Genomic DNA, 11,315 nt, shown 5'->3' on the forward strand with positions numbered 1-11,315 from the left:
GCTTAACGTCCATTGGCAAATATTTCATGCATATTCAGGACGAGAACAAATTAACAATACAATAGGTAGGTTCTGTAAGAGGGACGTCCGGGATTAAGGTCGGGGAAATTTAGACTGCCACGGGAAATGAGGGTATATTGGATAGGGACAGAAATTAAGCCTTGTAACAGGTCACCTACGGACCCCTCAAAGAGTTGTTGCAAGGGTTCTTAACGTGCAAAGAGCGTGGCACTCTCTTTACACGAGGCATCGGATTCAACGTCCCCATTCTGACCGGACGTGGCTGCAAATTTGTACATCCCGCACAGCCAAACGGACGCCCCACTTTAGCAAGGGTTTTACTGCCGGTCAGAGGAAGACCAATGGTGACCATACTTCTATTCCCCAGTCACCCTTGGGGGTTGAAAAATGGGAAACATGGAAATACCGTTCATAGATGTCAATAGTGTGGGAAAACGTTTAGATGGCCAGCTAGTTATTACAGACATATACAAAGTAAAATCACAAAAATACCGAACTCCGAAGAAAATTCAAAACAGAAAGTCCCCAATCAAATGGCAAAATCAAAAGCTCAAACACATCAAACAACTGTCATATTCCTGACTTGGCACATGCATTTTCTAAAGTAAAAATGGTGGATTTAACCTGGTTTTATAGCTAGCTAAACCTCTCACTTGTATGACAATAAAAAAGTCATAAATAGATATAAATAAATATATTTCGAAATAAATGTTTATTATATAAATGTCTATGTTTGCGTGTCGTCTATGTTAATTCCAGCAATGACATATGGTAATATTTTTTACTCATTTAGTATATACCGCTCTTCTCGTACACTTTTAATTCCCTTTGATAGCTCCCGAGACTGGTTATCGCCTTTTTTTCTTTCCGGATAAGCTTGTTTCCTTTCTGGATGGTTAAAGACATTATCCCTATATGCTTAAAGAAGAAAGTTTATTTATACTAGGGGAATGCACACCGACTGCACTTGAACTCAGCCATTTCAATCTTCAACTGCAAAAGAAGTATAAAGGTGTCTTTCAAATTTTAGTTACAAATAAAAAATACGCAATTTTAAGAATAAATGACATTTTGGGAACCGTTTAAATAGTTATATATATTCGAAAAGAATGTATGAGAAGTTAGCATTTCAAATTGTAAATATCATCAATATTAAAAGTCATTAACAAAGTAAGGCCATTTGTTCCATGTTCATTTATCACATAAATCAACAATGAAAATTCATCGGGTCTTCGAAAATTCCACATCAGAAATGATCGCACTTACAGTGATAATGCATCGCTTTTATAGTTAAAATGTATCGCTTTCAGTAATCATCGAAGTTCTTTATTATGTTGCTTTTATATCACATATTTAAACTTTGATACTGTTCTTGTACATTCAAAAGTCATATACGATTGAAAATGCGTTAAAACGTACCTGCAAATCAATTATTTTGGTAATTTTGAAACGTAAACAAATACAGTTTTTCCCATGATCAATTAATCTACAATACTGAACATATAGCTTACTGTTCGGTGTGAGCCAAGGCTCCGTGTTGAAGACCGTACTGTGACCTATAATGGTTTACTTTTATAAAATTTGACTTGGATGGAGAGTTGTCTCATTGGCACTCATACCACATCTTCTTATATCTATATGACAGTGAAAGCTTTTGAGGTGAATGCCGACATTTTTGTGCTTTGTAAAGAATATTACCATAAAATATTGAATGTGAAATACCTGAACGTATAAGATGTCTGCATCTTGATTGCAAGGTTTTTAAAGGGGACAGGTAAATGTTTAATTGAGACACAAGATTCCATTCAAATTTCCTTCTTAAATAGTTATAAAATTCAAAACTTTTGGTAGAAAGAAGACACATTTATTTTTCTTTTTAAATTTTTAGGTGCAGTTCTCAATGTTTTCTTTGATGTTTGTACCCATAAATAAGAATGTTAACCATTTGATCCATGTTGGAAATGTACACAACACCATATAGGGAAACACGCCTACACAAGCAGACTACGCAGAGGTATTAAGCACTGGATAACAGATACAACGTTTTACAAAGGCAAGCCGAAGCAAACATTTATTATACATATTTCTAAAAAAATAGATTTGGAGTAAAATTTGAAGAAAAACAGGTTTCTTTGGTCCTATTAAATGGTTAGATAAAATATCTTATTAAATTAGTTCTATAAAGTATCATGTAAAAAAATAATCTGGAGTAAAATTAAATTATTTATTATGTTTTATATCACAGGTTTTTCAGAGACTGTAAGAGGTCCTCTCAAGTCCAGCAGAGGTACAGGGTTTTGTTGCTGATTTTGCGCAAGTTATATATTATTAAATCAATAAAGCATACACAAATAAAAATATTTGATTTTAACAATTATTTTGAGATGACATGTATGTGAAATTAAACTTTGTTTATATATAAATTTTAAATTACATGTATTTGAAATAAACGATTTTTTATGCATCATTATTTTGTATTACATGTATATGAAATTTAAGAGTTCTCACACATATTTTTATACTTATCATTTCATTTTCCAGGTGCATGGAAAGCCATGCGTAAAGAGTTCCGGACTTCAATCATCAAAGGTTGTACCTTCCACTTCGGTCAGGCAGTTTGGCGTAAGACTCAGGAAATGGAGCTGAAGACAACATATAAAGCAGGGGCGCAGAGTACCGGTATATTCATTCATTAATGGCACTTCTCTTTTTTAACAGCAGCAGACATTCAACCAACATTTGATAGGCTGTCACTGAGAGTAACACCACAAGAGCTGCAACAAGTGGTCCGATTCATCGACAACACTTGGCTCAACAACACCGTATGTAATTGGAGTATCTATGAGACCAGCATAAGGACCAATAATGATGTTGATTGATTGATTGATTGTTGGTTGCTTAACGTCCAGTGGCAAATATTTCATGCATATTCAGGACGAGAACAAATTCACAATAAATACAATAGGTAGGTTCTGTAATAGATTAAGGGATTATGGTCGGAGAAATTTAGACTGCCACGGGAAATGAGGGTATATTGGATAGGGACAGAAATTTAGCCTGGCAACAGGTCACCTACGGACCCCTCAAAGAGTTGTTGCAAGGGTTCTTAACGTGCAAAGAGCGTGGCACTCTCTTTACACGAGGCATCGGATTTAACGTCCCCATTCTGACCGGACGTGGCTGCAAATTTGTACATCCCGCACAGCCAAACGGACGCCCCACTTTAGCACGGGTTTTACTGCCGGTCGGAGGAAGACCAATGGTAACCATACTTCTATTCCCCAGTCACCCTTGGGGGCATAATGATGTTGAAGGTATGTTTTTAATTATTTTTGTTATAAGAATATCATGTTCATATCAAACTGACAATATTATTATAAAAGTTATACAGGGTAAATTACAACAATTTCATGTAGCCTTGGTTCACACCGAACAGCAAGCAATTAAGGACTTCAAAACGACTAATTTAAAACAATTCCAACATCAAAACCAACGGTCTAATCTATATAATAACGAGAAACGAGACACACCTATGAACCAGACCAACAAACGGCTACCACTAAACAACAGGCTCCTGACTTAGGACAGGTGCATACAAATGCAGCTATTTAAACATTTTGACAGGCGCCAACCTTCACCCTTACCTGAGACAGAAGTGTAACATTACAACATAAAAAGACACTATTAAATAACAATTGGTTGATTGATTGATTGTTGGTTGCTTAACGTCCAGTGGCAAATATTTCATGCATATTTAGGACGAGAACAAGTTCACAATAAATACAATAGGTAGGTTCTGTAATAGATTAAGGGATTAAGGTCGGAGAAATTTAGACTGCCACGGGAAAGGAGGGTATATTGGATAGGGACAGAAATTTAGCCTTGCAACAGGTCACCTACGGACCCCTCAAAGAGTTGTTGAAAGGGTTCTTAACGTGCAAAGAGCGTGGCACTCTCTTTACACGATTGATTGATTGATGGTTGCTAAACGTCCAGTGGCAAATATTTCATGCATATTCAGGACGAGAACAAATTAACAATAAATACAATAGGTAGGTTCTGTAATAGGGGCGTCAGGGATTAAGGTCGGAGAAATTTATACTGCCACGGGAAATGAGGGTATATTGGATAGGGACAGAAATTTAGCCTTGCAACAGGTCACCTACGGACCCCTCAAAGAGTTGTTGCAAGGGATCTTAACGTGCAAAGAGCGTGGCACTCTCTTTACACGATTGATTGATTGATGGTTGCTAAACGTCCAGTGGCAAATATTTCATGCATATTCAGGACGAGAACAAATTAACAATAAATACAATAGGTAGGTTCTGTAATAGGGGCGTCAGGGATTAAGGTCGGAGAAATTTATACTGCCACGGGAAATGAGGGTATATTGGATAGGGACAGAAATTTAGCCTTTCAACAGGTCACCTACGGACCCCTCAAAGAGTTGTTGCAAGGGTTCTTAACGTGCAAAGAGCATGGCACTCTCTTTACACGAGGCATCGGATTTAACGTCCCCATTCTGACCGGACGTGGCTGCAAATTTGTACATCCCGCACAGCCAAAACGGACGCCCCACTTTAGCAAGGGTTTTACTACCGGTCGGAGGAAGACCAATGGTGACCATACTTCTATTCCCCAGTCACCCTTGGGGGAAATAACAATTGGAATGGCTTAAAGCGATTAAAAAGCCATTTGAACAAACTCAAGTAAACATACGCTGAACGATTTATTACACAATATCAATACAATATTAAAAAGTAGGTGCCTATATAACATAGACGTTACAGGTTGTGATACAAAAAGTTTTAGGAACAGTGTCAACTCTATCATGCAATGTACAGGGGAAATTTAGAATATAATAATTTTGTCGTTGGGAGTAGAGAAGTAAACATTTGTTTACAAAATTAATAAATTTGTTCTTCAGAAGTGAGAATATATCTTCATACTTCATACTTTTCCAAGGTGGTACATATTAAAAATAGTGAGACGCGATTTCACACAAAATAGGTAACCAGATTGTGTCAACACGTCAACGTAACACGAAAATACAATTTGAGAGCATAATAAAAACTTTCGTACTGCCAACGACAAAATTATTATCAATTTACCTGAATGCGTCTGGCAAAATGTATTAATATGACAAAAATTCTTACTTGTCAAAAGATTAAATTAGAAGCTAAGCACATCAAACGATTGGAAAACAACTCATATTCCTTACTTGGAACATGCATTTTATTATGAAGAAGATGATGGATCGAAACCTGGTTTTAATAGGTATACCCCCCAAGGGTGACTGGGGAATAGAAGTATGGTCACCATTGGTCTTCCTCCGACCGGCAGTAAAACCCGTGCTAAAGTGGGGCGTCCGTTTGGCTGTGCGGGATGTACAAATTTGCAGCCACGTCCGGTCAGAATGGGGACGTTAAATCCGATGCCTCGTGTAAAGAGAGTGCTACGCTCTTTGCACGTTAAGAACCCTTGCAACAACTCTTTGAGGGGTCCGTAGGTGACCTGTTGCAAGGCTAAATTTCTGTCCCTATCCAATATACCCTCATTTCCCGTGGCAGTCTAAATTTCTCCGACCTTAATCCCTTAATCTATTACAGAACCTACCTATTGTATTTATTGTGAACTTGTTCTCGTCCTGAATATGCATGAAATATTTGCCACTGGACGTTAAGCAACCAACAATCAATCAATTTAATAGGTATAAAATACTGTGATGCCGCTAGTGTACACTTGGAAGAACCAGTCTGCATTTTATATCATACCTTATATTACCTCTGAACAAGTGACGTCACAAGAATTCTTTTTCGACTTCCGTTTATTTTTATCAACACGTTTATTGTATTTATGCTGTCTGCTAGACTGAAATATTTATCAGACATCGACAGATATTAAAGGTATTCTGTTTAACACATACATCTTACTTATTTGTACCATATCGGCACAACATTGGCGTCGTACGACAAAGAACTTTAACTTTTAGGAAGTGAGGCGGACTCCAGGAGGGCGCCTTTTGCAAACTTTTAAAACTGTTGATGCTTCATTATTTGTAAATTAATTAAGTGCGCATTACCATAAATTAACTTCAGATTGATTGCAGATGAAATTGCATCAAATTTTTACAGTTAAGCATGTATGAAATCTTCATATTTGATTATTATAATCAGATAAGGTTAGGAACTTCCGGTTAATCGCCATTAGGTCCTTCTTCACGGAAGTCATTTGTCTGCATTATTCCATTGCGCAGAGGCAAACCGGAAACGGTCTTCATTTCAGTAAATTGGTTTCGTATAATATTTTATACTGAACTTAGGCTGATATTTGATATTAAAGAAGGTGTGTACACTCATAAATATTTAGGGGCCGAGTGGTCTAAGTAGTTACTACTGTAATCACTAGCAAGTCAACACTGAGGTTGTGAGTTCGAACCCCGCCCGTGCTGGTGCACTCGACTCCAATCTTAATTGACTAGGATTGTCAGTTTTCCTATCGAAGGTCGGTGGTTTTTTCCGGGCACTCCGGCTTCCTCCACCAATAAAAACTGGCCGCCACGAAATAGCCCAAAAGCGGTGCTTAAAAGTAGCGTTAAAACACCAAAAATCAAAATTTAAATCATAAATATTTATGAATAACAAATAATACACCGTAAAATAAAATACTGTGTGTCAGCTGAGTTTCTGTCCCAGTTCTGTCCTTTATTTTTGCCTGCATTATGAAATCATAAAAGTAGTAGCTTTTATAAAAAGCTGCATTGTTTTTGTCTTGAGTCACACATAAAAGCTGTGGGTTTGAGATTAATTTGCCTTGAGTAATTACTCCGTGCATATCATATTGTTTTGAGTTGCAAAATATTGCAATTTGAGAATAAATTGTGATATTCTATTAACAAATTAAAGGACAAAATGGCAGGAATTGGGGATGATAATGAACTGAATCAGAACGAAAACATTGAAACAGATGAGTTGACACACGATGAGATAGTAACCAAAGAACAAATAGCAGACAACACTCTAACTGAATACAAAGAAAACACCAAAATGTTAGTAACCAAAGAACAAATAGCAGACAACACTCTAACTGAATACAAAGAAAACACCAAAATGTCATTGGAGCAGCTATATCAAGAATTTCAGGCAGACAGAAAGACAAATGCACATAGAGCTGCTGAGATGGATAGCAGGGTAAAACAAAGCCAATAAGTTAAACTGATCAAACAACTACACAGCATGAATCAAAAGCAGATGCACTTCCACTATCAAGTGCAAAAGGTAATGTGTTAGGGCCCTCGGCTCTGCACGACATAGTGTCGTTTTCACAGCCTCCTGTCAAAGGCATGCTAGAAGGTGTTGGGACTGAGCAAGGAATTCATCATATGCAAAGTTCGCTGTCGCTACCGAGTGTCAAGGGTAACGTACCAGGGCCCTCGGCTCTGCACGGGACTACCTCAGGTGTTCTAACACAGCCTCCATTCAAAGGCATAGAAGGTGCTCCTGCTGAATATGGACCTCAACATTTCACCACCCCAGCAACTGCAACCGTTACACCATCCTATGTTGGTACACCATATTCTGCTCAAGGTACACATGTTAGTATTACACCATTACACATAGCACCAGCTGCAAGTAGCAAGTCCCATGCAGCTTCTTTGGTGCATAATAGACCAGCTATGTACGGTTATATGGAATCAATGGTACAACAACCTCCGCCTGGGCTTATGACTCCTGTGATGACAGCAGTTTCATCGGCAGGCCCGTCAATGAAGCAAAATGAACACATTGATACTTGTAGGTCAAGATCACGCAATAAAAAGGAAAAGAAACGAAGCCACAGCTCTTCCTCAGAATCCTCTCTTGATAGGGAGTATTCAAGATGGCATGAAAATTCTGGGGCTAGGGACGGAAGTAGAAGTCCTCGGCTTCCTAAGATGCAAGTATTTACGGGAAGAGGATCCCTAAATTGGGAAGCATTTATTCATCAATTCGAAAGGATTGCAAGCCGAAGACAGTGGGAGGATCGGAAGAAGGTTTGCAGACTGTAAGACTGTTTAGCAGATGTGGCCTTAGAATATGCCCGCAAAATGAATATCAATGATGATTACAAGGCGTTACGAAAAGACCTTAAGCAACGTTTTAGCAAGAAGGATGAACCCGTTTCAGCAAGACGTCAGTTACAGTATGTAAGGCAAGAGGACAGTGAAACCCTGGAAGAGTTTGCCGAACGTGTCCATTTTATAGCCATGGACGGATACAATAAATGTGACAACTCATTTATCGATCAAATTGGCACAGAGGCATTTCTCAGAGGTTGTAAAAATAAAGAGTCTGCCCGTCACGTAATAGAAGGAAACCCGGAGTCTATCAATAAGGCATTGAAACATATGAAAACGTCTATTGCAAACCAAAAATCTATATATGGGTCAAGAAGTCAGAATTTTGCCCACAGACTAGTTTCGTTTGCTAACGGTACTAATAACTTGACTGACAACGTACATGTCGATTACAGCCCATTGGAGAACGAAATACAAAACTTGACTGAGCTTGTGTCTAAATTATCAGATTAATGCTTTCTTCAGATCAACCTACTTCTAGAAGATCCCCTGATAGATACACACCTCTTAAGTTCAATGTATATCGATCAATGACACCTCCACAAATTCAAAGGTCATATAGTCCTTCAAGGCAACGTTCACTGTCACCACGACCAAACTATAAGAATTCAGGATACGTCAGACAACGTTCTCCGTCATCCAGTAGCGGTGTTAACCATAACCTTTACCCATCAGCTGAGTCTTTAAACACCAACGGACGAGTGGGTAGGTCAACGCTCGACTCTTCATTCTGAAAGCCTGCTTGTTTGAGACTAGTAAATTTTATTAAAAGTTCAGCTAGCAAAAAAACTAACTTTTCTCTGAAGCCACATACAAGTATTTTAATGTAGGCAGGTAGGTTTAATTATGTACATTTAATCCAATTAAACTAATGAAGGCCAAACAAAAAATATGTGGGTTTCCTGTTTCATCTCAGACAAAAAATATTTTTACATAATAGATTGAGTGAATTGATATTGCCTTGATTTTTCCCTGTTGATTGTCCAATTGTTAAAAGCGGTAGAAGATAATCTTTACAGCTTTTTAGTGCCTTGCAACTTTTTTCCCTTTTCTAAGTGCCAATCCACAATCTGCCTGTGTTTATTTATCTCTTTTGTTGATTCTTGGTTTTTATCTAAATTTCCCAGTCTGATATCAACATCTGTACAAACTTCTGTCCATTTTAATTTTATTTTCTTTCTCTGAAGCCACATATATTGATGTAGGCAGGTAGGTAAAATTATGTACATGAAGGCATTTTTTTGCAACATGTACTTATCATGTAAACCAATTAAAACTACTGAAGGCCAAACAAAACATTTGTGGCTTTCCTGTTTCATCTCAGAAAAATAATATTTTTACATAATAGATTGAGTGAATTGGGATGAGATATGAAGTTTAACAGTCACTGTGCTTAATCAAAAATACCCTTATCAATTTTAGGTTATGCATATTTGAGAGAGATAAAAATGGGGACGTCACGTGAATAATACGCACATATTTTTTTCGGCCTAATTTATAATTTGTAGACTGGGGCACATCTGTGGTGTCTCACAAATATGTTTTTTTTTCTGATTTAGGCATGACTAATTTTGTTCAACGAATCAAGGATATATAAAGTGGTTGAGCTTTTGTTTTTTACCATTTGATTACGGACTTTCCATTTGGATTTCTAGCAGTTTGTTTTTTTTGTGTGTTAATTTTACTGTTTATACATCCTTGAATGAATGCGATGATTATATTTAAATGTTTCTTGCTTTGTATTTACACCACATATACTGGTGTGTTGTTCTCCTGTTGGTATAACATTGATTGTTTAACAAAACTTTGGTTGACAACTTTCGTCTGTTGTTATATTAACATTGTTTTCATCTATGACTTCCTCATGTATAAAATATGACACATCTGGTTGTTCAGATGAAGGCGATGGGAGAGAAGTTACATAAGTGTGGTCTAGTGATGCTGTGCGAGCCGTTTGTCGGATTGTCTTTTTCTAATGGACTTTATTTTCAGTTTCTGTTTACATGACATATATCGATGTTTAAACATTCCAATCGAATAAAAACATAAAAGATTGACGTAAAATGCCAAAAAATGTCAACACGGGTAAATGATCTTTTGACGAGTGTTGTCGTCTGAGTCAGTGTAAACAATGGCCAGAAATGCCGCGTATATTATTGTCGTATATTCTCTATACATGTTTGAATTATTTTTGACATTCAATTGATTGATTGATTTTATTGGTTGCTTAATGTCCAGTGGCAAATATTTCATGCATATTCAGGACCAAATTTGTTTTCAAATAAAACTTTCACAAAAAGTAAAGTTAATATATTATCTGATAACTTTGAGTGAAATATTTATTAAAAAGTATATGACGGCATTCATTCTTAACTATTGTGCGCTAAAATGCCAAAATAATGAGTATCGAACATCCTTAAACAAGAAAAACTAAAGCACTGCATTGTACAGAATGTTTATTTTTAATCACTGTTTGGGAATGATTTCTAGCTTAACTTTGAGGAATTGCTTATCTTATTCCGCTCAAGCCTGGAAACTGTAAAACCACGAATCATAAAGATTAAATATGTAATGTCTTCCTTCACAGATGAATGAATCGAACTATCTTCATTTGCCATTATAATGTTACTTTAGTACTTGACCATGAAACCTTCCATAATATTTCTGATAAAGGCTCAGTTAATAGTGAATTTGCATTTGAAATGAGCTGTTAAATTTGCAAATAAGTTTCATCTCGAAAACTAGCAGAACAAAGTGTAATATGGGTTTTGAAGACCACCACGATGATTTACGTTGTACCACTTGCTGTATTTGGTAACACAATATTTCCTGGTAAGTATAATAAAATGGACTGGCCATTGCTGTTTAGGTTTGATTGTTCTTTTTAAGAATGGTCGTTTTGCCTTTTGGTCATCTATGCTATCCATAATAACACCACTTATGCTTTCAAACATCGATTGCAGAAATTATTTTTTTAAAATTTACTATCTTTTAATTGTATAATAACTCTTTTATCTATAAAAGAAGTATTTTCTTCAGAAAACACAGGCAGTCCAAATAAAACTAACGTCAGTACTGTAAATGAGTACATGTTGTTGCTCTGGCATGTAACCAGATTCGGGTGTCTGCCTCTTCGTGGTTTAGTGGCAAAAAATTATTTCCATCGCAAACTTTGACC

This window comes from Mytilus californianus, unplaced genomic scaffold (genome assembly GCF_021869535.1).
Source record: "Mytilus californianus isolate M0D057914Y unplaced genomic scaffold, xbMytCali1.0.p SCAF_23, whole genome shotgun sequence".
Taxonomy (NCBI): Eukaryota; Metazoa; Mollusca; class Bivalvia; order Mytilida; family Mytilidae; genus Mytilus; species Mytilus californianus.